At 41.9% G+C, this 27,704-nt stretch overlaps 1 pseudogene; it reads right to left on the bottom strand.

Moving 5' to 3' along the window:
* Nucleotides 1–3,596: 3,596 nt before the first annotated feature.
* The window catches only part of LOC147002094 (uncharacterized), a 61,748-nt pseudogene continuing 37,640 nt past the window's right edge, over nucleotides 3,597–27,704 (bottom strand).

Below are 27,704 nucleotides of genomic sequence, written 5' to 3'. Positions count from 1 at the left end.
ACTGAGGAGGAAGCAAAGTATAGAGAAGTTGCCTAAGTTGTTTCAGTCACAAGGATGAAAGCACTGAACCCTGAAATGAAGCCAGCCCTGTTTTAATTGGTGTTAGTGCTCTTCCTATCTGTGCTGTGTTCCTGTACCACATCTGGCTCTGAAATTCTCATAGTGTTTCCTTGCATGGTTCAAGTGTAATGGAACCATAGGTTTCATGGTTTTTGATCAGTTTGGTAGTTTCCCTTTCAGAAAAGGAATAGGAAAAAAATGTAAAATATCCATTTCCCCTTCCTACTGGACCACCTGACCATTGACATAGACATGTGGCTGTATGTGTTCTACAAAATGAACCATTCAAAGTAAACTAAATCCTCAGAGCAGATTTGTCAGTGGCACTGTGAAAAAAAAAATAAAAGGTATGATTTTGCTATGCCTGTGTCTAGGGGCTCACTATATCTCTGTTTGCCATTAGCAGAATAAGTGATTTCTGTTAGCTGGAATACAGTATTGAGATTGCTTTAAAATGATCTCAAAACACCTCTTCTATCATGTTGACAACATAATCTCCCAGCTGTAAAAGGAAAGATCTGAGAGCCTGCATAGGAGCTTTGTAAAAGGTGTGTGTGTGTGTGTGTGTGTGTGTGTGTGTGTGTGTGAGAGAGAGAGAGAGAGAGAGAGAGAGAGAGAGAGAGAGTGAGTCAACAGAGACTCTAAAACCAGAAGCACCTGGGTAGATGTCTTACAGACCCTAAGAGACCACAGATGTCATTGCAGAATAATATATCCAGCTAAACATTCAATCACCATAGATGGAGATACCAAGAGATGACAAAACTAAATTTAAACAACATTTTTCCACTAATAAAGCCCCACAGAGGACCTCAATCCCAATAAGACTAACTACACCCAATAAAATACAAGAAATAATAATTTCACACCAGCAGAACCAAAAGAAAAGAATCCACACCCCCATCTCTCTCTCTCTCTCTCTCTCTCTCTCTCTCTCTCTCTCTCTCTCTCTCTCTCTCTCTCTCTCTCTTTCTCTCTCTCTCTCTCTGTCTCTGTCTCTGTCTCTCTCTCTCTCTGTCACACATACAGACCCACACACACAACCCATCACCAACATCAAAATAACAGGAATTAACAATTATTGGTTAGTGATATCTTCTAAAATCAATGAACTAAATTACCTAATAAAAAGAAATGGGCTAACAAAATGGATGTGAAAACAGGATCCAACATTCTGCTGCAAACAAGAAACATATCTCAGCAAAAAAATAGATATTACCTCAGAGTAAATGGCAAAAAAAGTATTTTTTTTCTAAACAGACAGACCCAAGAAACAAGCTGTAGTAACCAAATATTTTATAAAGACAGGGGAAGAGACTTCAAATTCATTAAAGGAAAAATCCACCAAAATGATGTCTCAAGTCTGAATACCCATGCTCCAAATGCTAGGCACCCACAACTGTAAAAGTAACTTTACTAAGGCTGAAATCATACTTTGAGATATACACATTAATAGTGAGAGACTTCAATACTCCATTCTCACCAGTGGACAGGTGACAGAGACAGAAACTAGATACAGAAATAATGGAAATAGTAGACATTATGAATCAAATGAGTCCAACAGATATCTAAAGAACATTTCACCCAAACACAAAAGGATATACCTTCTTCTCAGCAGCTCATGGAACCGTCCCCAAAACTGACCATACAACTAGCCAAAAGCAATCCTCAACAGATACAAGGGACTGGATAACTCAATCAGATCATGATGGATTTAGATGGATCAGATCAAACCTGGGACTTTAACAACAGAAACAGAAAGCATGCAAACTCATGGCAACTGAACAGCTCTCTATTCAATGACCACTGTGTCAAAAAAGAAATAAAGAAATTAAAGACATTTTAGAATTCAATGAAAATAAGGCACAACATATCTAGATTAGGGGACACAATAAAAGCCATGGTAAGAGGAAAGTTCATAGCACTAAGAGCCTTCATAAGGTGACCAGAGAGGTTTCATATTAGAACCTTAACAGCACATCTGAAAGTTCTACAACCAAAAGAAGCCAACCCACTCAAGAGGAATAGACTGTAGGAAATAACCAAATGTGGGGATGAAAAAATAATCTATAAATTAAAAACAAAGAGAATAATTTTAAAAATCAGTGACACAAACAGCTGGTTCTTTGAGAAAATAAGATAGACAAATGCTACATCCACTCCAGTAGTGACTCGTGTGACAGGCCTAGAAACCTGGAAGCAGTCCTAAAGCCAAGAGTTTCATGGAAACTTAGCCCCCTGGAACCTTGGCATTCCCATATAATGTATCCTCCAAACCTTCCCCCACATTAGTCAGGTGAATGGATCTGTCTGCTCTCTTTCAGTATTATTAGTATTTATTATAAGTGCCTTTTAGGATTGATTTGACATATAACTAAGTTAGATTAAGCCTCCACCAGTGTTCCAATGACCTGGAAGTCCTTGAAGCTGACCCTGAGCTTGGAATTCAGTAAGAATGTTACCTATTCAGTAACATTCAAATTTACCTCTAGTAGAGACAGTGAAAATAATCAGGTAGTACAATTTACTTGAATAAGAGCTAGGAAGCTCAGGGCTAGTCTACATAGTAATTACTTAGAACAATAGTTCTTCAAACCCATACACAGGAATACACAATGGCCTAGGAAGTAGGTGGGTTGTGGTAGTATTATTCCTGAAAGGCTTAGTAGAAAGAAAGTCCCCTGATGTGGGTTTTTTTCACTAGGCCCAGAGGAATAGCATAATTAGGTATTTACTAAAGAACCCCTGGTAGTGGGTTTAACAATAGACTAGCATTGCATCAGAGAATTCACCTGGCTCCTGTGTTTAGCTGATCTTAATTAAGGGTTGTTCCTATTCTCAGTGGTAAAAAGTGGTAAAAGTGGCTCCAGCCATCTTTTTATATATGCATTTTCTTTGTTTTGTGTTGATGTACCTTGGCTGATGTATCTGCCTAGTTTTCTTGTTTTTCTTCTGTATTAAAAGTATTGTGTTTGCTTGGAAAAAATACATTCAGATAAATACTCTCTCTGTGTCCATGTCTGTTTGTCATCCACACCAACTCCTTGCTTGCCCATATCTGGAACCCCTGATTTCTTCCAGGGATTGAGGGAAGCTGACTTAGGCTGGTCCCGGGCAGATAAACCCCTTAGCTAATCTAACTAAAAAGCTAAGAGACATTATCTAAATTAACAGAATCAGAAACGAAAAGAGGGACATAACAACAGAAAGTTAGGGATTCCAGAGAATCATTACTTCTTACTTCAAAGGCTCCACAAAATTGGAATATCTAAAGGAAATGGATTATTTTCTTACTAGATTCCACTTATAAAAGTTAATAAATATCACGGAAACAATCTAAACTACCATTTAACTCCTAAAGTAATATAACCAGCCATTAAAAGTCTTCTGATAAACAAACAAACAAACAAACAAAAAACCTCAGGGCCAGGCAGTTTTAGAACAGAATTCCACCAGACTTTCAAAGAAGAGCTAATGCCAATACTCTTCAAACTATTCCACTAAAGAGAAACAGAAGGAACATTGCCAAACTCATTCTATGGGGCCACAGTCACACTGAAAGCTAAAACAGAAGCCAACAAAGAAGGAAATTTTAGATGTATTTCTCTTATGTACATTGATACAACAATAATCCATAAAATACTCTCAAACCAAATCTAAGAATACATCAAGAACACCATCTACCCTGATCAATAGGCTTCATCACAGGGGTTCAGGCATAGTTTAATATACAAAAATTCAATCACATAATTCACCATATAAACAAACTGAAAGAAAAAAAACCCTACTGCAGGGCATGGTGGTACACGCCTTTGATGGCAGCACTTGGGAGGCAGAGGCAGGTGGATCTCTGAGTTCGAGGCCAGTCTGGTCTACAAAGTGAGTTCCAGGACAGCCAAGGCTACACAGAGAAACCCTGTCTGGAAAAACAGAACAGAACAAAACAAAACAAAACAAACAAAAAAAGGAAAGAAAAACTCCCACATGATCATCTGATTAGATGCTGAAAAAGCCCTTGACAAAATCCAACACCCATTCATGTTAAAAACCTTGAAGAGATCCGGAATACAAGACATACAGATAAACACAATAAAGACAATAATACAGCAAGCTAATAGACAACATCAAGCATTTACACTAAAATAAGGGACAAAGCAAGGTGGTCCATTGACCCGTCCAGCAGGTCCAGTTATTCGAGGGTCTCGAGGGGACCTTCTCCTAAGAACCAAATTGCGGGGGGAGAGAGAGATGAGAACCTTGTGCAAATAACGACACATGGAAGCAGTCTGAGTAGCATCAAGGTTCCAAGTATTAGCCAGGCCCAAGGTTTAAATGCAGAAGCAAAAGGGGAAGTGCCTTTTAGCAGGAAGGATGGGGCAGTAGAATTGTACAAGCAAAAGGGGAAGTACAGGTACTTATCAGCGGGAGGGGTGGGGCAATAGAATTGCACATTCTTTAGGCAGTTACATGGGGAAGCAGGAACTTGGTGGTATCAGGGTATGGTCAGGACATCTGGCACTGACTTAGGGCTGGAACATCCTGTGGTTGTTTTTGGAATGGTGTGTCTTGGCCCACTTTTGACCCCCTTTTCTTCTCAGGGGGAGAGGCCCAATTCAGAGATCAGGACAATTGTGTTGTCTTAATGGCTCCCAACAGTCCATTCTCTCCATCTCTGTTCAATGTAGCACTTGAAGTTCTACTCTACCTAGAGCAGAAAGACAACGGAAGGAAATCAAGTGAATTCAAGTTGGAAGAGAAGTCAAAGTATTGTTAGTCACAGAGGATATGACAGTACATGTAAGTGACTCATAAGAATTCTACCAGAGAATGCCTACAGATGATAAATGTCTTCAGCAAAGTGGCAAAATACAAAGTTAATTAAAAAACAGTATCCCTCCTTTATACAAACAATAAATATGCTGAGCCAGACATCAGAGAAACACACTTAACAATAGCCACAAATAATATAAAATACCTTGATGTAATTCTAACTAAGCAATAGAAAGACATGTATGACAAGAACTTCAAGTCTCTGAAAAAACTGAAGACATCAGAAGATGGAAAGATCTCCCATGCTCATAGATCCATAGAATTAACATAATAAAATAGTCATCTTACCAAAAGCAGCCTACAAATTCAATGGAATTCCCATAAATATTCTAACAAAATTCTTTACAGACCTTGAAAAAACAATTAGCAACTTCATATGGAAAAACAAAAAACCCAGGATACCTAATACAACTCCTGTATAATACAATATCTTCCGGAGGTATCACCATTCCTGATTTCAAGTGTTCTACATAGCAATAGAGATAAAAAAATCCATGATATTTTGTATAGAAACTGACAGGTTGATCAAAAGAGTCAAAGTCCCTGAAATAAACCGTCACAACTATTGACATTTAATTTTTGACAAAGAACCTAAGACTATACAATGGAGAAAAGGAAAGCATATTCAACAAATATAGCTGGTCTACCTGGATGTCTGCATGTAAAAGAATGCAAATAGATCCATGTTTATTGCTGTGAACAAAATTCAAGTCCAGGTGGATCAAAGACCTTAACATTAAATCATATAAGATAAATCTAATAGAGGAAAGTGGACAATAGCTTTGGATACATTGGTAGAGGAGACGATTTCCTGAAGAGAACACCACTGGCCCAGCCACTACAATCAACATTTCATAAATGGGATCTCATGAAATTGAAAAGTTTCACAATAGGAAAAAATCTCACCAACTCTACATCTGAGAGTGGTAAAATATCCAAAATATCTATGGAACCTAAGAAGCTACATACCAACCTATTAGGTTTTATTTGGGTTATTAACACAAATTTAAAAATGGAGTACAGAGCTAAACAGAATTTTTAATAGAGGTATCTTGGGTGGCCAAGAAACACTTAAAGAAATGATTCATGACCTTCATCATCAGGGAAATGCAAATAAAACAACTCTGAGATTCCATCTTATACCCATTAGAAAGGCTAAAATCCAAAACTCAAGAGACATCACATGTTAGCAATGATGTGGACCAAGGGGAACACTACTCCACTGCTAGTGGGAGTGCAAACAGCTACTCTGGAAATTAATTTGGCAGTTTCTCAGAATAGTTCTACCTAAATATCCAGCTGTATCACTCCTGGGCAAACACTGAAAAAAATGTTCCACCATCCTGCAAGGACACGTGCTGAACTGTATCCATAGCTGCTTTATTTGTTACAGTTAGAAACTAGAAACAACCCAGATGCCCTTCAACCAAAGAATGGAAAAAGAAAATGTGGTTTATTAACTAATGGAATACTACTCAGTTATTAAAAACAAGGACATCTTAAAATTTGCAGGCAGATGGGTGGAACTAGAAGATATCATGCTCTGTAAGGTAACCCAGACTCAAAGGGACATGCATGACATATACTCACTTATCAGTGGATACTAGCCATAAAGTACAGTCTACCCATACTATAATTCACAGACCCTAAGAAGCCAAGTAACAAGGTGGGCCTGAGAGAGGATGCTTCAATCTCACTCAGAAGGGGAAAAAATTGTGATTGGGGGTGGATGGATTGAGGAAGCAGGGTGGGAAAGAGGGCTGAGAGTGTGAATGGAAAACAGGGCTAGATGGGATAGCATGATGGGGCACAGGGATCTCTAGGAGGTGCCAGAGACCTGGGGTGGAGGAGACTCCAGGAAGTACATGAGGGTGACTCTAACTGAGACTCCTAGCATTGGGGCATATACAGCCTGAAGTGGCCATTTCATAGCTAGGCAGGACTCCTAGTGGAGAGATAAGAACACCAAACTACCCACAAATCATTTCACCTAAAATTTGTCTTGTGTACAAAATGTTTAGGGATAAAGATGTCACAGAGACTGAGGGAATGACTGGCCCAAATTGAGAACCATCCCATGGGCAAGAGCTAATCCCTGACACTCTTAATGATACTCTGCTATACTTGGAGAGGCAGGAGCATAACATAAGTGTCCTCTGAGAAGCTCCACCCAAAGACTCACAGCCTAAGGAGGCTGATAATGGAGATTCAAGACCAGCTCAGGATCTTGTGGAAGATTTGTGGGAAGGATTGAGGTACCTGTAGGGGATATGGACTCGAAATTAAGACCAGCAAAGTCAATTAACTTGGACCCTTGGTGGCTTCCAGAGACTGACCACCAACCAAAGAGCATACAAGTACTGGGTCTAGCCTCCAGGCACAGATGTACATCTTGGTCTTCATACAGATGCACCAACAACTGGAATGGTGGCTTACCATGATTCTTCTGTCTACCTGTGGATCCTGCTATCCTAACTGGGCTGTCCTGTCTGACCTCAGTGGAAGAATATATACCGAGTCCTGCAGTGACTTGAGGTGCCAGGATGGGTTGGTTTCTGTTGAGGGAACTCCCCCTTCTGAGAGGACAAGGGGAGTGGGGAGTGGTATAAGGGGCCATGTGAGCCAGGGAGGGAGGACTAGGAGGAGCTGAGGCTGAGGTTGGGATGTAAAGTGAATATATAAATTAGTGGAAAAAAATAAAGGAAAGAAAATGCTCTATGGGTGTATCTTATGCAATCATTTTCTCAATTGAGATTTCCACCTATCAGATAACTCTAGATTGCGTTACAAGTTGACAAAATGAGCCAACACACCTCGGCATTTCTATAATTAAGTTTGAAATGACAGAATAACCTCAGAAGCACAGCATCAGTGGGATTAGGTGTCAAAGAGTCTGATAATGGAGATTCAAGAGTAAAGCAAGGACCTAGATCTTACCAGAGGTTTCACAGGTGACAAAGCCATTGTCCTTGGATTCAGAGACCTGGAAGAAGCTTTGTACTAAGGTTGTTCTGGCCATTGCTAGCACCTCTCTGATAACAGCTACCAACCCCCCCCCCCATTCATAACTAGGCCTGGAGCTTATGAACAGAGAAATAAAGGGTTATATCAAAAGACACGAAACTCTGCAGTGGCTGGACAGCCCTTTCCTAGGCCTCCCATCTGTCATAGCTGAGAATATCCACTTTCCTATGTTCAAGGTCTCTTTCCTGTCTGTTCCAACTCTCCATGCCTCCAGTAACTCATACCTAGAGAAAACCCTGGCAAGGTAGAGTTGTGGTTTCTAGCTGAATGGCACCACAGATTTTTGAGACTTTGCTACTTTGAAGTGGAAAGAGCTCCTGAACAGTCACCTTTTCATTCCATCAAGTCTCTTCACTCCTTTAATGGGTGTTATTGAGTCTGGCCTGGCGAGGTTTGTCCACTCTCACCTCTCAGTCTTATTTCCAGACTCTGACTCTTGATGCTATTTATACATTCTTTGACATGAGTAGTACCACCAACCTTATGGTACTTCATGATTTATGTATTTGCCTTCCATCCTCATGCCCTTAGTCTTCACTATTTTAACATCAACATGACACAAGCTAAAGTCATCTGAGAGGAGGGCGCCTCAGTGGAGAAATTGCTTCTACAAGACCAGGCTGGAGGCAAGCTTACAGATCATTTCTTTAATTAGTGATTGATGTGAGAGGGCTCAGTCTATTGTGTGTGGGGCCATCCATAGACTCATGATCCTATATTCTATAAGAAAGTGGGCTGTGTAAGCCATTAAGGAGCAGTAAGCGGGAGTCCTCTATGGCCTCTGCATCAGTGTTGCCCCCAGGTTCCATCACTGTTTGACTTCCTTAATGGGCTTCTCTCAACGGTCTGTGATTAAGGATATGTAAGCCAAATAAACCCTATCCTTCCCAAGTTTTGTATGGTGTTTCATCACAGCAATAGTAACCCTAAGTAAGAAACCCTCCATGGGGACTTGATGGTTTCCTTCGATGTCAGATTCCTTCCCACCTTGGGATTTGTACCTCAGAGTATTGTTCTATCTTGTTAACATTGTCCTTCCAAACCACAACCCCCTCACCATCAGCCCTCATGCATCCATCGTTCTTTTCTCACTATCTCCTGACAACTCTACAAGGTTTTGATATAGCAATTCTTGATCCTGGTAAACTGGAGGCTCAGAATGTCTGTCTTGGTTTCTGTTTCTCTGTGCCCTCCCTCTCAATCCCTTCAATGCTTTTTAAGTTCCTGAAGCCTCTGGATGTGCTGTACTTACTGGAGCAATATGGAGGGTTTTTATTAATAATAGTGCCTCCTCTTTTTCTTTTTTTTTCTGTGTAATTTTTTTAAATTTTTAATATTTTTTATTACATATTTTCCTCAATTACATTTCCAATGCTATCCCAAAAGTCCCCCATACCCCCCCCCCACTTCCCTACCCACCCATTCCCATTCTTTTGGCCCTGGCATTCCCCTATATTGGGGCATATAAAGTTTGCAAGTCCAATGGGCCTCTTTTTCCAGTGATGGCCGACTAGGCCATCTTTCGATACATATGCAGCTAGAGACAAGAGCTCCGGGGTTCTGGTTAGTTCATCATGTTGTTCCAACTATAGGGTTGCAGATCCCTTTAGCTCCTTGGGTACTTTCTCTAGCTTCTCCATTGGGAGCCCTGTGATACATCCAATAGCTGACTGTGAGCATCCACTTCTGTGTTTGCTAGGCCCCGGCATAGTCTCACAAGAGACAGCTATATTTGGGTCCTTTCAGCAAAATCTTGCTAGTGTATGTACTGGTGTCAGCGTTTGGAAGCTGATTATGGGATGGATCCCTGGATATGGCAGTCTCTAGATGGTCCATCCTTTCATCACAGCTCCAAACTTTGTCTCTGTAACTCCTTCCATGGGTGTTTTGTTCCCAATTCTAAGAAGGGGCATATTGTCCCCACTTTGGTCTTCATTCTTCTTGAGTTTCATGCGTTTAGCAAATGGTACCTTATATCTTGGGTATCCTAAGTTTGGGGCTAATATCCACTTATCAGTGAATACAAATTGTGTGAGTTCCTTTGTGATTGTGTTACCTCACTCAAGATGATGCCCTCCAGGTCAATCCATTTGGCTAGGAATTTCATAAATTCATTCTTTTTAAGAGCTGAGTAGTACTCCATTGTGTAAATGTACCATAATTTCTGTATCCATTCCTCTGTTGAGGGGCATTTCGGTTCTTTCTAGCTTCTGGCTATTATAAATAAGGCTGCTATGAACATAGTGGAGCATGTGTAAAATGGCTACTCCAGCTTGTTTCTTCATACCATTTGCTTGGAAAATTGTTTTCCAGCCTTTCATTCTGAGGTAGTGTCTATCTTTTTCTCTGAGATGAGTTTCCTGTAAGCAGCAAAATGTTGGGTCTTGTTTGTGTAGCCAGTTTGTTAGTCTATGTCTTTTTATTGGGGAGTTGAGTCCATTGATACTAAGCGATATTAAGGAAAAGTAATTGTTGCTTCCTGTTATTTTTGTTGTTAAAGTTGGCATTCTGTTCTTGTGGCTGTCTTCTTTTAGGTTTGTTGAGGGATTACCTTCTTGTTTTTTCTAGGGCTTGGTTTCCGTCCTTGTATTGGTTTTTTTCTATTATTAACCTTTGAAGGGCTGGATTCGTGGAGAGATAATGTGTGAATTTGGTTTTGTCGTGGAATACTTTGGTTTCTCCATCTATGTTAATTGAGAGTTTGGCTGGGTATAGTAGCCTGGGCTGGAATTTGTGTTCTTTTAGTGTCTGTATAACATCTGTCCAGGATCTTCTGGCTTTCATATTCTCTGGTGAAAAATCTGGTGTAATTCTGATAGTCTTACCTTTATATGTTACTTGGCCTTTTTCTCTTACTGCTTTTAGTATTCTATCTTTATTTATTGCATTTGTTGTTCTGATTATTATGTGTCGGGAGGTATTTCTTTTCTGGTCCAGTCTATTTGGAGTTCTGTAGGCTTCTTGTATGTTCATGGGCATCTCTTTCTTTAGATTTGGGAAGTTTTCTTCTATAATTTTGTTGAAGATGTTTGCTGGTCCTTTGAGTTGAAAATCTTCATTCTCATCCACTCCTAGTATCCGTAGGTTTGGCCTTCTCATTGTGTCCTGGATTTCCTGGATGTTTTGAGTTAGGATCTTTTTGCATTTTCCATTTTCCTTGATTGTTGTGCCAATGTTCTCTATGGAATCTTCTGCACCTGAGATTCTCTCTTCCATCTCTTGTATTCTGTTGCTGATGCTGGTATCTATGGTTCCAGATTTCTTTCCTAGGGTTTCTATCTCCAGTGTTGCCTCATTTTGGGTTTTCTTTATTGTGTCTACTTCCCTTTTTAGGTCTAGTATGGTTTTGTTCATTTCCATCATCTGTTTGGATGTGTTTTCCTGTTTTTCTGTAAGGACTTGTAACTCTTTAGCAATGTTCTCCTGTAATTCTTTAAGTGAGTTATTAAAGTCCTTCTTGATGTCCTCTACCATCATCATGAGATATGCTTTTAAATCCAGGTCTAGCTTTTCAGGTGTGTTGGGGTGCCCTGGACTGGGCGAAGTGGGAGTGCTGGGTTCTGATGATGGTGAGTGGTCTTGGTTTCTGTTAGTAAGATTTTTACGTTTACCTTTCGCCATCTGGTAATCTCTGGAGTTGTTATAGTTGTCTCTGTTTAGAGATTGTTCTTCTGGTGATTCTGATTACCGTCTATCAGCAGACCTGGGAGACAGGCTCTCTCCTCTGAGTTTCAGTGGTTAGAGCACTCTCTGCTGACAAGTTCTCCTCTTACAGGGAAGGTGCACAGATATCTGGTGTTTGGACCTCCTCCTGGCCGAAGAAGAAGGCCCAAAACAGGACCTTTCCCAGATGCTGTGTTGCTTTGGCAGGTCACAGAAGCTGTCAGCTTCTGTGGTGCACACTCTCACCTGTGCAGACTAAGTTCCTAAGTTCGGCGGAGTCCCGGATCCAAGATGGCGCTCCCTGCTCCTGAGGCAGAGGGCTCCCGTGCAGGGCGGACCACTGTCCTCCGGCTGGGAGGGTGCCAGATGTCTGCGGCCACAAAAGGGTGCTGCCTCAGCGGCTCTGTGGCTCCTGCCTGTCTCAAAAGCTGTCTGCTGTGAGTGTTCTCTAATTCGCCCGCGAATAAGGACACCACACACAATAGGGTTCTTCTGCAGCAAGCTTTATGCGTCTTGAGAGGGAGAGCATAAGCTTCACAACCGGAGACCCCAGGCAATCCGAGCCCCTCCCTTTTATAAGAAATTCTCCCTGCCTCGGACGTGGCAAGCCATGATTGGCTCAACACTGATTGCCCCATCCCTGAGGCGGAGCTGCCCGGGGCGGGGATTTCCAGCACAGGATGTTTACGAGTTGTTATTGAGGAAATGACTCAGCACAGGATGTTTACGAGATAGCGGCGCTCCACATCTCCCCCTTTTTTGTCTAATAAAACCAACTGGACACCCAGTATGAGAGGACGGGAACATTGGCCGAATCCTCTTACTCAGAGATGTAAGAACTATGTCCGCAAGCAACAACTAGGCTTGAGTGGGACCCGAAGTTGCTCCGACCTGTCCCTCTGCCATTTTTTCGAGGAGGGGAAGACTAGGGCAGGAAACCCCCACTAGACGGCATATTCCCCAGGTGGGACGGGGGGACCACCTGTGCGATGCATTGCTCTACAATCCTCTAGGGCTGCTGAAGCTCACCCGCTAAAGCGCGGGCAGCCAGCGACCAGTGGTGCAAATCAATTTTGTTTAAGCGCCGCCAACCATACCTGTGCAGATTGCCCCTGCTCCAAGGCAGCAAGCGCCTGGGATATCATGATTTTGTCTCTATTATTTTTCTTATATAATTTGCAAATTAACCATAAGCTAGATACCGATCCGAAGCAAAGGAGAATTCCAAACAAACCCACCCCCACCCATTCCTTAAAATAAGAAACAGCAGAAGAAATCCATGACGAAAAGCCTTCGGTCAAGGAGAGGTCAAGTCTGGTGGAATTGATTTGGACGATGGCCAATCTAAGTTTCTGGAGGGTTTGATCAAAATCAGACGTCCAATTATATAGCAGCTGTTGGGACAAACTCTTAGAAAGATTAGCGGCATATGTGAAATTATAGCATCATGTTTTTTGCCTTGTTCAACCCTTCCTCCGACACGATTTTTTCATTGGACAGGGTTAGGCCCAAATGTTGCATAATGTCTCTCCCCCAAAGGTTTACTGGGAGCGGGAGCACATAAGGTTCGAATTTACCCTTTTGTCCCTCAGGAGCCTTCCAGGTCAAACTCATTGAGCTTATGGCAGGGCATGAATGATATCCCAGACCTTGTAGAGAGTGGGACGATTTTGTAGTGGGCCAAGCTTTTAGCCACCAGTGCGTGGATATAATGCTTTTGTCTGCCCCGGTATCAAGAATACCTTCAAACCTTTTTCCATTTACTTCGAGGCAGAGTTTGGGCCTTTCATTCAGGGATACAACAAGGTAGGCTGAATCAGTTCCTGACGACCCCATCGTTTTGGGACTGGGGCCTGGGGAGTCCTCCCAGAGGGTGTCGGGGAGGAGCAGCAATTGAGCTATCCTATCTCCTGCACTGATGGAAAACACGCCCCTGGGGCTGGAACATAAGACCTGTATTTCGGGGGAGTGTAGATGGTCAACAACCCCAGGATGGACCACTAGGCCCCGTAAGGTGAGTGATCCTCGTCCGAGGATAAGGCCCATGGTCCCAGGGGGCAAAGGTGACATTGGCTCTATAGGTACTGGTTGGATACTCATTTGGGGCATTAGTAGGAGGTCGGAGGCGGCGCGCAGGTCCACCCTTGTGGGTCTTCCTGGGTCGCTTCTTCCGCCATCCCGGATGTTCTGACAAACCGGTTCCCATATCTTTGAGGGCCCTGGGACCGTGGGCCCAGTGACCCGTTTTTTGACACATTGGGAGCAGGAACATTTAATGGAGGCAAAAGCCTTCCCTGTATATCTCGCACTGAGCGACATTGATCTGCTCTGTGGTACCCTTTACCACACCTCGTGCAGAGGGTCAAGACCCCCCCTTCTTGTCTGGGGCTTTGCAATCTCTTTTGAAATGTCCAGGCTTACCACAATTAAAACAGGTCTGTTCACCGGTCTTCTTTTGTGGAGGATGCTTTTGTGCTAACATGATGGCGGCCGCGAGGCCAGTATTGCTAAGTGGACCTCCAAGCTCTCTACACACTCTTAGCCATTCTTGCAACCCTTTTGATTTTCTAGGAGCAATGGCATTCCTGCATTCCTGGGTGGCTTGTTCAAAAATCAGTTGCTCAATAAAGGGTCCTATCCCCTCTGGGTCCCCAAAGATTTTTCCTGCCGCCTCCACCATGCGTGCGACGAAGTCGGCAAAGGGCTCCTGGGGCCCTTGAACAATTTTTGTAAGCTGATTGGTGGTTTCTCCCTTGTGATTAAGTGACTTCCAGGCCCGTATGGCTGTGCTGGAAATCTGGGCGTACGCCCCCCAATGGTAATTAATTTGATCTGCGGCCCACGGGCCTTGGCCTGTTAAAAGGTCAAATGTCCAATCCCGCTGCTCTTGCGTAAGGGCTATTGCGTTGGCCCTGGCCTGGGACTGGGCTGCCTCATGCCACAAGGCTTTCCATTCTATGTATTGTCCCATGGTAGGCAAGGCGGCCTTAACCACCATTTGCCAATCACTAGGTGTCATGGCAGTTTGTGCCATTCTTTCAAGAATCATAATAGTAAAATTAGCATTGGGACCATATTTTCTTACTGATTCTGCAAGATCTTTTATCTGACTATAGTCTACAGGAGCGTAGATTCTCCCCCCTTCCTGTTCATAAACAGGAAACGCTAAGTGTAGCTTGCGGAGGATCCTTTGGGGAAAAAAGGAAGTTGTGGATGACCGGGCCTCATAAGGTGGGGGAGCGGAGGGAATGGCGGCAGCCAACAATCTCCTATCCTTAGAGAAGACACCGGACGCGGGCTTACTTGACTCAGGTCGCCCGCCTTCATCTGGGTGATACCTTTCTCCTTTATATCTAACTGCTTCTTCTTCTAACTCGCCCTCTTCCTCCGAGGTCAGCTTACTATCCTCGGTTTCAGAAGAATCCGAGGTATCTCTTAGGTGGAGGGCAGCCAGTTCTCGGGTCGGATATAACCCGGGCCTGCTGCTCCCCTTCTCTCCCTTTCTATTTCTCCCGGGAGGTCCTTTTTCACTTCCCTTTTTTGCCTTTTTTACGGTTTTTGTGCGCACACCCATCCTCTCACTACGCTCGGATTCTGACATACCTTCCTGCATAGCTTCTAAAACCTTTTGCCCTTTCTTTCGGGCTAGGAACCATACAACCAAAGCCACGAAGACGATAATTAAAGCCTCGGGCAATCCCTCCCACGGCCCAGTTAGTTGAAGGGAGTGCGAAAGGGTCAGATAAAATTCAGGCATACCTTTCCGAGACGTAGTTCCTGCAGTTCTGGACCCTCCCCGTCACCGAGGGATCTCCGACGGTGCTCACGATGTTCTTTGTTTTCCCGGGTTTTCGGCACCAGATGTGAGTGTTCTCTAATTCGCCCGCGAATAAGGACACCACACACAATAGGGTTCTTCTGCAGCAAGCTTTATGCGTCTTGAGAGGGAGAGCATAAGCTTCACAACCGGAGACCCCAGGCAATCCGAGCCCCTCCCTTTTATAAGAAATTCTCCCTGCCTCGGACGTGGCAAGCCATGATTGGCTCAACACTGATTGCCCCATCCCTGAGGCGGAGCTGCCCGGGGCGGGGATTTCCAGCACAGGATGTTTACGAGTTGTTATTGAGGAAATGACTCAGCACAGGATGTTTACGAGATAGCGGCGCTCCACAGTCTGCCTCTGTGGTGCACACTCTCACCTGTGCAGACTAAGTTCCTAAGTTTGGCGGAGTCCCGGAACCAACGCCTCCTCTTTTTCCTCTTCTTCTCCCTTTTTATCAGGACATCTTCTGGTCTTTCCTCTGGTGGCAAAAGTACGTTGACCACTAGATATAGAGTAGAAATAGGTTCAAAATAGTAAATGAGTTGTGGCACAGAGCTCTGAGACCCTGTTGGGTATTTCTTGCAAGGATCAAGTTGACCTTACTAGGTAAGTGACTTCAAACACATACCCTACCTTTCTTATATCAACATTGTCTGGGAAAAAACTCTATTGGTTGTCATTTTGTTGGTTGCAACTTTTGGACGTTCCCTTTGGGTCTCCTATTACATCAGAAACAAAGCTTTGCTTGCTGACTGTGCTGTGCTCAGCAAACCTGTCCCCCCTCTGTTGAGCTCCCCTGCTTTCCCCAGTGGGGCAAATACAACCCTTCCCCACTGTTCCACAAGGGAAGGCATGAACCAGATGATCCGGTAAGATTCAACTATGTCTTACTGAGCATGTCCCTAAGCAATGTCTCATTGTATATACTTCCAATTTGTTTTTGGCTGTAATATGAACTTTTATGGGATTAAAGTGAGGCCAAATTTCAAGGGAAGAACTTGAACAACTGAATAAGCTTAGGCACAAAATGGGAGGGAATGCAGGGAACCACATATTAGAAGGTTAGGTCACATCAGGTGGCCAGTATAATCCAGTTAGCAGAATCAGTAATAAGATAGAAAGGTTTTTTATGGATTACTAGGCACAAAGTACAGAGTCACCATTTTACTCAGGAAATAGGGAAGAGGTTGGGAAAGCCTGTGGATAAGAGACAGAATCATGGTCAGACAATGTGGCCTATGAGGGGCTCCTGTATCTCTGTGGACACATTGATCAGAAAGAGGAGTCTTTGAGTTTACAAAAGGCAGAATCAATGCATCCAAAGTAGATACAGGACAGTCAGAGAGACAGACAGACAAACATAAACAAATACATACATACATACATACATACATACATACATATATACATACTTCTCAATAAAGTAAAACCTGACCCCACTGCAGGGTTTTCACAGAAGACTTTGGGGAATATACTCTCCATTGATTCATACTCTAGACAAGAGAAAACAGGTGAGAAATGTACTAAGCATGAAGTACACAAAAGCCTCAGAGAGCTCAGAGGAAAGATGTGACACACAGGATGACAAAGCAAGGAGATCTGATGAGACATGGCAGGAAAATGAGTTTCGGACACAGGTAGGAGATAAAGCTAGAAAGGACACTGGAAAGAAAATACAAATGGCCAAGCCTTTTAAATCCTGGGAACATATGTGCATATTCTGAACTAGGGATGTCTGAAAAGGAGGTCATAGCTGGACCAGAGGTTTAGATTCACTGTCAATTACTAGGCCAGAGTTTCCAATACAGGTGTCAACATGTTCTTTGACCCATTCACCCTACAGGTCAGTTTAGTGTGAAGAGCACAGGCTGGTAATAAGCTCACATATAGCCTTCCCTCTATGCTTTTCCCCTTCTGACACCTTCCCCATATGACAGTGACAGTATATACTGAGAATGCAGTTACCTACCAGGAGTATCAGTACATGATTCATTTCTCATGTCCCAGTATTGTAGATCAATGGAATCTGCAAGAAAATAAACAGAGTGGCTCACTCATTTCTGCCTGTAGAAGATATAGCCACATTGGTTCACACCAGGTTAGCTTCAGCTTTCCACTGGCTCATTGACTCCTCATGTTAAAGAGGGTGCTACAGTGAGGCCAGACCACTCACTCTGCCATCCACCCATAGAGTTCCCTTTATAGAGAGACTGAACAGGCAAGAGAGGACCATAGAGGTGCTTGATAAATCCTGCAGGACCAGCTGGAAGAGGATATCCTTCTTTGGCATTATTGGGCCCGCACTTCATGACCTTTGTATTCAAGGTTCATAATGGAGAGTTGTACTCCACTGATAATTCTATCATAAATCAGCAATCAGAAGTGAACGCCAGATGTCAAACAAGCAGTGCACTAGGAGATCTCAAACTTACAATCAAAGGTTTGGAGTTTTGGCATCGTAAGAGGCAGGGAGAATGCTTTTATTTCTAAGTTTATTTCAGCTGTATTGCCTGCACATGAGTACCTGTGTACCATATGCATGCAGTGCAAATCAACATCAGAGGAGGGCATCAGATATGCTGGAACTGGCCTTACAGATGGATGTAAGAATCAATGTGGGGTGCTGAGATTAGAATCTCATTCCTGTGGTAGAGCAGTCAGTGCTCTTGCTTAAAAAGCCATTCCCCCAACTCCCCTGCCTCATCTATAATTGCCAGTGGGGTTTGCTGTGCTTTGCTTGTATATGTTACCATTACAGCTGGAAGGAGAATCAAACAAACCTACATCTCACTGATGCCCTTCTCACTGCCTCAGCCTGGCAAGCAGAATGTATAGCCCAAGTGATTCATGAGCCCCTTTCCTGTTGATGTCCAACGGGGCATTCTGTTACTCACCCGATAAATATTCTTTACTACCCACTGGTTTTTTTTTTTTTGCATTTTCAGTATCTGTGTCTTCCAACTTATCAATATCTGGAAGAAAATCTGAACAGAATATGCCACATCAATTCACACTGGCCTGAAATTAACCCCAGTTCTTCTTGGGATTTTCCATGGAACATGTATGGTGGAACCAATATCTCTCATTTAACCTTCAGCCCTTCTTCACAACAGGGACCTGGAGTGAGGTTTCTCAGAAATGAAACACTAAGATATTTCCTGAACAAGGGAGGGATTAAAGATACTTACAATGCTTTCTCATGGTGGAAGTAATCTGCAATTATAAAAAAGAAAGCATTGTCAGGTTTGGCTTATATCATATACAACACAATGGCCTGGCTTTCTCTGGATGATTTAGAGAACAATAGACAGATACCATATGGTACTGCATATGACACACATAGAGATGGAAGGAGTCTTTCCAACAGTGAACTTTCCAGCCCATTTATATTGTAGGCACACAATTCTTATTAGAGCATGAAAAGTCACTTTTGAGGGAACTGCCTCTATGGTACAATTTTAATGAATATGGTGATATCAATAACACCAGAGAGCTGGAGATCTACTGGTAAAACGGACAAATAGACAAGCAATTCACTGAATTCCACAGAGAAAACCAATTTTCAAAAAACAACACAATTAGAATACAATTAGACGTGCATTTCTATAGAAGACTAACAAAGGCATTCTTAACGGTTTCTCGGGATTCTGGAACACTGATACCATCTGGGAAATATAGGATAAAACAGAGTATCTGTCAGATTGTTAATAACTAGTGATTATAAAAGCCTCAGGGAACATTCTCAATTTGCACATGAGTATATGGAGATAGCCTAGACTGCTTTGAGTCCATTCTCCAGTGTACAAGGATGTTCAAAAGAGGGGAAAACCAGAACAAAAAGATACCTAGGATCCTTGTCCCTTAACTAAAACCCTTTTGAACAATAAAAAAGAAATCAAGCTGATCCATACTTTGCATTATTTGCATGTAAGTTTTCAGAGCAGATTATTTGGTGTTTTAAAACCAAACAGGAGAGACACATACATACATCACACACACACACACAGGAATGGTGCTCAGAAGATATGAATTTGAGAGAGAACAAGGTAGGGAGTATGGGGATGGTCAGAAAGAGAAATAAGAAAAATGGCATGATTTAATTATTAAAAGAGTTTTAAAGCTCAGTATGTGTAATTGTTAGCACTAGATTTGTGCCACAAACAGGTGTTTTTCCCGAACTGTAGAGGACTGTTTAACTGAATCTTTCCTGGTGATTGGCAAGCAAGCTTGGAAAATCTTATTTCTCACAGTGCTATAATCAAGTGTACTATAGTTCTTCAGTAATTTTATTTTCATGTTTCAGGTCAGCTTCTTAAAGGAGTCTAAAACCTACTGATGTAGCTACCTTAGGGTCCTTCATGATTGCTTTTTACTTCAAAGAACTGTGTAAAAAGACCAGACACAGCAGGGAGTCTTTGGACTTTTCACATGAATGCTTTCAAGCCATCTGTGGCAACATCTTAGTTTACATATGCAGTTAACTGGACAACAGACACAACTCTTCCTGGATCGGCAGCACCTCTGAACTACATGCTGCACTCTCAGCCATGATGCTATTGTCTTCAGATTTTCTTTAATGAATTTAAGGCTCAACCAAGGAAGCAAGGGCATTCCACAGCATGAACGGACTCAGGTTTTCACTTTCTCTCTGTATACAGTTTTGAGAGCCAGGAATTCTTAGGCTGTTTTCTGAAGCAAGGATGATAACAATATCCAGGCACAAATGCCAAGGAGACCAATGAGATAATAAACTATAAATTTCAATTAAAGTGTGAACTATGTCTCCCATAAACCATAACACCACACAGGATCTCATACACTCAAAATCACAGACCACTGAAGCACACAACCCCCAGCATTCTCTGTGTACACAGTTTCACAGAAACCTAGACAGAAACTTGACTATAAAAGTATATCTAGAAGAAACTTAAAAAAACAAAACAAAACAAAACTCCAAAAACAACATGGTGCCTTGCTTCCCGAAATAACAAGTTGGTTGGCCCATCAAAGAGAAGCCAGTAAGAGATGTCAGACCTATCTTAGCAGTTACAATTTCTATCTCAACAAGGAGTTAAATAATACTTACAGCTTTGAGATTCTTCCAAAGACCCCTGAAATTACAGGAAAAAAAAAGACATTATGAGGGCAACTCCATGTGACTCGTAGGCACATGTCTTTATTTCTCTTCCTTGGTACTGAAAAGGAATGATACTGCCAACATTAGTAGATGGCAAAAGAGATAAGGTATATCTGTGACAAACCCACATCTTTTTGTGAATGATGCATCTTTAACTTCCGTTCAGTCATCAACTGCAAAGTAATTCAAGGAAGAACATCATTTCCAAGAGGGATGGGTGCTAGCATCCATTCTGGACATGACTGTGCCATTCACAAAAGCTCTTTCCCCATAAGGTTTTTATTGCTAAGGGACTATTCTATCATCCCAGAAAACAGAGCATAGTATGCATAACAATGCTACCATAGTTTGAGAGCCAAACTCAAATGAAATAGGAAATTCAGACAGCAACATTTCCATTTTAGCCAAAGAAAAGTCACCTTCCCTCATCATGATATTCCAACTCTTCTTCTCTATAAAATATCTCTTTAATTTCAGGTGCATTGTGACTGCCTAGGAAGACAGAGTAACTGTGAACAGCTGGTGGCTGTGGGCCATGGCTTCCTTAGAGAGCACTGCATAACTTTTACAACAGGATGTCTGTGCTCTAAAGGCTAGATTGAGTCAATGAGGAGCAAGGAAGAGAAGGAAAATGGAACACTTGCACTGTGCTGATAGCAAAAGATGACAGCAAGAAAGTCTTCCAATGTTTCAAGTCTCTTACTCATATCAATCACTCAAAGACCAGAGAGTTGGTCTTCTAAGACCAAGAAATATGAGTTTAAACTTATGCTAGGTTGCATCTCGTAGGAACTCTCAAGGATAATCTCTCAAGGATCAGATAATCCAGGGTACCTTTCAGACAGGATTTCTCTGTGTAGCTGTTCTGAAACTTGGTCTGTAGACCAGGCTGCCTTGAACTCAGAGATATACCTGCCTCTTCCTCCCAAGTGCTGGGATGAAAAGTGTGTGCCACTACACCAGGCCATTCTATTCTTTCTCTCTTCTGTCTTCTCTCTCTCTCCCTCTCCTCTCTCTCTCTCTCTCTCTCTCTCTCTCTCTCTCTCTCTCTCTCTCTCTCTCTCTCTCTCTCTCTCTCTCATGTTCGGTCTCTGTCTCTGTTTCTGCCTCTCTTTCTCTCTGTCTCTCTCCAGATGCTAAGGAAGCCCAAGATGTCATGCATTGCCAGGCAGAGTTCAGAATCAAGGTGATACTGATCAGGAGGAGGATGTTGGAGAAGGATAAGGGTAAGAGCTTATAAGGTGTTAGGAGAGTGAAGAGCGTGGGCTGAAGGAGAGGCCTGGGTCTTTATGGATCACACTGCTTAGAAGCAGGAGCCCCCGGGATTACAGTGAAGACAGAATCTATTCAAATTATACAGATGGCCAAAGCTAGCAGTACACAATGATAATGCAGAAGAAGCAGATATACCTCTCTAAATCTACTGAAGACATTTGGAGGAAACAGTTCTTATTCTAAGAGTAAAATATTCAAGTACACTAAAGAATAGAGGATAGACAGGCAATGTCCAGATAAGTCCTAGGAGGGCTGAAATCATGTTCTTAAGCCCTAGTACATGGATACTAGTTCATGGGAACTATCAAGTCCACCCTCTGCTTCTTATAGATTGATCTCAGAATGCATGAAAAAAAAGTGACCAAAGCTAGGCCAAAGTCAAGGTTCTTCCTCACCCACTAGATCAGTGGTTGTAAGACAGGGCCAGCTCTCTAATCTCCATTGACTTTGTCATGTTACATGCCAGTCAGTGCAGAGTGAGGAAAAGAGACTGCAAATGCGCTAAAAAATCATAAAGTTGATCTTTATTTCCCAGGTCAAACTCAAAAGTCTTTCTGCCAGTTTAGCTGTGCCATTCTGTGGGTGCCCTTGAAACAGATCTAAACATTGACCCGTGATTATGATGTGACACTTCGGGTTTCTGGAGTGCCCTGTGATGTCTGTGACATGCCAGAAGACCTCAGCTACATAGGAGTAACTGTACCTGGAGTCAGGAATGCATTTATTCCAGAACATTGTAGAACACTTGTTTACTCTTCATTCTTACCAACTACATCTCAAGGGCAATGTATGGCATTGCCACAGTGGGATGTAGGTGAGGTAAGAAGCTGTGAGCCCCTCTGACTATTCACCCAAAGTTACAATGATAGCTGCATGCATGCATCAGTGGCCATCTTCCCTGACAGATCCAACTGAAGGTACACATAGTCTGCCTTTCAGCCCAAAAGAAGTTGTGGGTTTCCTGGATCAGTAAACAGGGCCTTGCTCCACCATCCTCACACTGTCACCTGGCTCTCAGTGACTGAGTCTGGTCACTGAGGAACAGAATCAGGAGGGTACCAAAGCCTGCAGATGTCCCACTGATGACTCAGACTCCAAGTCAGGGCAACTCCGTTCTCACATGAAGGTGTGCAAAAGGGAGCTTCTTTTTATCTGGTCACACCTAGATAAACCCTCAACTGGAGGAGACTGGAAAGGCAGCTTGGGGTCACTGTAGGTGACAAATGTCCCCTCATGCAGTGTTGGGCTCTCATTGTCAGAATCTATGGTCTGACTAGAAGTGAATGTGCTTTTCTATATCACATGCTTGTGGATGTATGTCTGTGGCAGATGGAGAGAAAGCCCTGGCTCTGCCCACTGTGGTAATCATGGCAGAGTCTGGGCTTTCTGTGATTTGGACCTAGTGAAGGAAGATGCTGGGAATATGGAATATAGGCATCACTAAGTCTTTGCCCCACAAAGTATCTGTTGATCTGTATCGAGAGCCTCATCACTAACCTCATAGAATATCAACATAAAGAAATGAATGCACCACATGTGATGAACTTTCAACTCATATTTTGTATATAAAATGTGTATCCTATTATGGTAATTAAATAGCTTGTCAGTAGAGAGTTTATGTGGATAATCTGGATGACTATCTTGGACAAAAACAGTTTTAGATGCCACCAGGTATACACCATTCCAAACTAACTACATGGATCATAGATGGGTCCAGTTAGTCTACTCAAATGCGTTTAGCCTAATTTTTTTAACTTAATAAAACTATTCTTTTTAGAAACAAAATCCATATGCTTTTCAAGAGGTAACAGATTATAGTGTTGCATTCACATATAAATAAACCCAATATTGACACAATGTGTTTCTAAAATGTGTCTTAAGAGACTTGGCAATACATACTGCGTCTCCGTTTTCTATCTTCCACCTGAAATTTAAAGGAGAGAAAAGGGTATGCAGTGCAGGTCACACTAGTTTCTGTTTGCATGGGTCTTTGAAAAATACATCAACATGTTCTTAATGCCAATCAGCATAGGTAAGCATCTTTAAGTGAAAGATTATATATTAGTATATTCTGTGATGGTATCACAGAAGATTGGAACTTCTTAGTTGTGCCATTTCCAACTTTTCCTATTTCAAAGGCCACATTAACTACCACTATCTGTTTGTCCTCTGCTCAGTGTTCTGTAAGTCACACTGCAACATGCTTGAGCAGCTTTAGAAGTCAGCTGTGGAATTAATCCCTTCTGCAATATGGTCTCAATTATTTATAGTAATGCTTATGTGTTAAGTCTTACCACTTAGCATCCCCACCTGGACATATGAAGCTTCCTCCACACTGACCTTTGTGGGACATACTGCATGTACATCAAGGGAACCTGACATGCTTGTCAACTTCTAAATGAAATTTATACATTTTTCCAAAGGAGGAACATTTTTCCCCAGAATAAAAGGTCCTATCACACAGACTGTGACACTTGACACTGGGTGCTTTGATGCTCTGTTCAGTCAGGACCAGGCTACTACAATCCCACTTTTCCCTTGCTTAAGCTAAGTCTCTCAAGACCTAAGATAACTCTGCTCAACATTGTTGTTAAAATGGGATTTTGACTGAAGAATAAGATCACTAAAGTAACATTTTTATCTTAAAGAAAAGCCTTTTTACTGACTCCATGCTCTCTGATGTGTGTTTTTGGGCATCTTGTGCAAGTTTGTTGTCAGTATTCTCCGGTATGTCTAAGAGGACAGAAAGTGACAGTCAGCTCATGGAACTGCTTACAACTTATGCAGCATCCTTGCTTGGTGTGGGGAAAAGTGTGGGAAAATGCATGTGATTAGACCTAATGAGCAAGTTGATTGGTTTGCTGCTAGCTTGTCTTCCCTTGAAGGCAAATTAAAGAAAGACCTAGAGAGATATGAGTAACAGAAATACTATATTTCAAGACAGGGGGAACCCAAAGTAACATAATAATCCATCTTTGATTGTGTATTATGAAATTAAGTTTTCACACATATTTTGTATGGTGGGACACTTTTGTATTTCAGAGAACAACTTGTAGATCTCATTCTCCTCTTTTGTCATATATGTTCTAGAGATTTCAATTTCAGGTCATTGGGCGTAGTGGAGTCATCCATTTTCCTGGAGAGGACAACTCTTCTTCATAAGTGTAACCTAGGATACTCACATTGCCCTGGGCAACTCTGCCCATCCATTCAGACCATGTAGATTCAGAGACAGGAGGAGTCTACAGTCTTGGACTGTCCTGTTTGCTCTCATCTAGAACCCTTACCCCATCTCACTTCTCAGTTTCAGATCCACGTAGTAGCCAGATCCATTTGCTTTTAGGACTTGTCTGAAACAGGATTGTTACCACATGTCTCTGTATCCACAAATTCCTCAAGAGCCAGGTAGAAGTTGGATCTGCTATTTCGCTTGATGTCTGACCCATTTCCTCTGTCCCTGCTGCCTACTCCCAAACGCAGGCCAGGGATAGCAACGATATATACATTCTGACTTACTGAAGCTAACCCAGAACCTTCACCCAAGTGTAGAAAAATAGAAAAACTAAAATTATCCCTATTGTAAGGTGATGTTTATGTAAGTATAGATCTCAAAAACCGAACAGAAATAAGCAACATTTTCAGTAAAGTGTTAGAATGCAAATTCAACTTTAAAAATCAGAAACCTTTCTATATACCAATACAAAGCAAGCTGAAAAAGAGATCAAGGAAACATTCGTATTCATGGTAGCCTTCAAAATTAATATTTAGAAGTAAATTTAAAATGGGAAGTGAAAGATCTCTACAGTGAAAATGTTGTATCCCTGAAGGAGAAAGTGGAAACCCATTATTCTATTGGGTTGGTAGAATTAACATGGATAATCCTAACAAAGAAATTCCAATAGTCAATGCAATGAAATTCAAAATCCATGTGACATTCTTCACAAAAACACAAAAGTCCTAAAAACTCATGTGGAAGCACAAAAAGATCAAGAATAGCCAATTCAGTCCTGTGTAAGTGACCATGTTGGAGGGATTAACATCCCAGATATTCTGCTTTATTGCAGTTTAGTAACAAAGATAGCATAGTCATGGCACAAAGTAGATATGTATATCGATAACACACAAAACTCATGCACACAATTAAAACTTTTCATACTTGGTCATTATTCCAAATAAACACAAGCCAGCATCTTCAACTAATGGTGAGGGGAAAGCAGGGAAAGTGGGGAAAGCACATGTGCAGTCATGAAATTAGAGCTTTGTCTATCACCCGGCCCCAAATCAATTCTAAATGGATCAAAGGCCTAAAAGTGAAACCTTAAAAGCTGAAACAGTCAAACAAACACAGAGGCAGCCCCCAAAGGCTTTCTGAATAGAATTTCATTTACTCAGTAATTAAGGCCAAAATGGACAATTAAAACTCATAAAACAACAAAAAGGGCTGTATAACAATAACAAAAATCAACCCTGAAGTTGAAAATAAAAGAGAAAGGGTCTTTGCCAGCTGCATCTCTGATACAGCATTCATAGCCAGAATATACAAAAACAAACAAACAAACAAGCAAACAAACAAACAAAACCAACCTATAAAAAGAAAGTGCTTAGTATACAAATCATCTAAGCAAAAGACATGACAAAGATGATAAGGCCATAAAATCTCAACAGTATAGTTGCTTAAACAGGACCAGTATCAAGATAACCTCTATTAATATGCCACTGTATAACAAGAGCTACAGGTACTCAATGTGTAGAGAGAATCAGTTTTCTCCAGGAGTGGGCCCCCTCACAGATGATCTAATTCCAAACTAACAGCACTAAACATGCATATATACATAAGAGCAACATTAAATGGAGTAATCTTAATGTAACAATAGTTATTACAGAAGAGATAATATATTTGAAGGGAGAATATGGGATGAGTTGGATTGGGGAGAAGAAGGAATAGAGTGATGTAAAGTGGACCCAGCAAACTCAGCAGCAGCAAGTTCCACTTTGTCCCTTTTGAACTTTATTACCTGGAATATAGCGCTGACTGCATCCCTGGAGGTCTACAGCCATCTGGGACAACCAGGCGAAATACTCATGCCTGAATTCCCTGACCACTGGGTTCCCCAGCAAGTCCAGCAGCCATAAGGTCTGCCTCATCCCCTCTTTGCTCCATATACTGATCCACATTCCTACCTGCAATCCAAGGGGCTTGAAGCCATCAGGAACCATGAGTTCTGACTATCCCTGTAGGCCTGCTGCCACTCAGACACACAGAGGGTTGAAGTCATCAGGGATGTCCAGCTCTGTCAGTGTCACAGGAGGCCTAGTGCCATCTAGGCCAACCAGCTCTATCTGCAACCCCAGAGGTCTACTGCCATCAGGGACTATTAGGCCTGAAAAAACAGATAATAACAAGATGGCTAAATGTCAGCATAAGAAAAATAAAACAAAACAAATAACAACATCAACAAAAAACAAACAAACAAAAAAAATGGGCTGGAGAGATGGCTCAGTGGTTAAGAGCACTGACTGATTTTCTGAAGCTCCTGAGTTCAAATCCCAGAAACCAGATGGTGGCTCACAACCATCCATATTAAGATCTGACAACCTCTTCTGGTGTGTCTGAAGACAGCTACAGTATACTTACAAATAATTAATAAATCTTTAAACAAAAAAAAAAACAAAAAAGGGCAATATGGCACCATTAAAACCCAGCAATACTACTAAGTAAGCTAGGAATATCCTAACACACCTGCATCACAAGAAAAATCTAATCTAATGAAGAAGGTAGAGGCATTCAAAGAGGAAACAAACCCCTTGAACAAATACAGGAAAATACAATCAAACACATAAAGTCCTTTAAAGAGGAAAGGAATAAATATAAAGAAATGCAGAAAAGCGTA

Source organism: Mus caroli, unplaced genomic scaffold (genome assembly GCF_978045245.1).
Source record: "Mus caroli unplaced genomic scaffold, Mus_caroli_1 scaffold_11, whole genome shotgun sequence".
In the NCBI taxonomy this organism is placed as follows: domain Eukaryota; kingdom Metazoa; phylum Chordata; class Mammalia; order Rodentia; family Muridae; genus Mus; species Mus caroli.
Note: the sequence above shows the minus strand (reverse complement) of the source record. Positions and strands in the feature narration are given on the sequence as shown.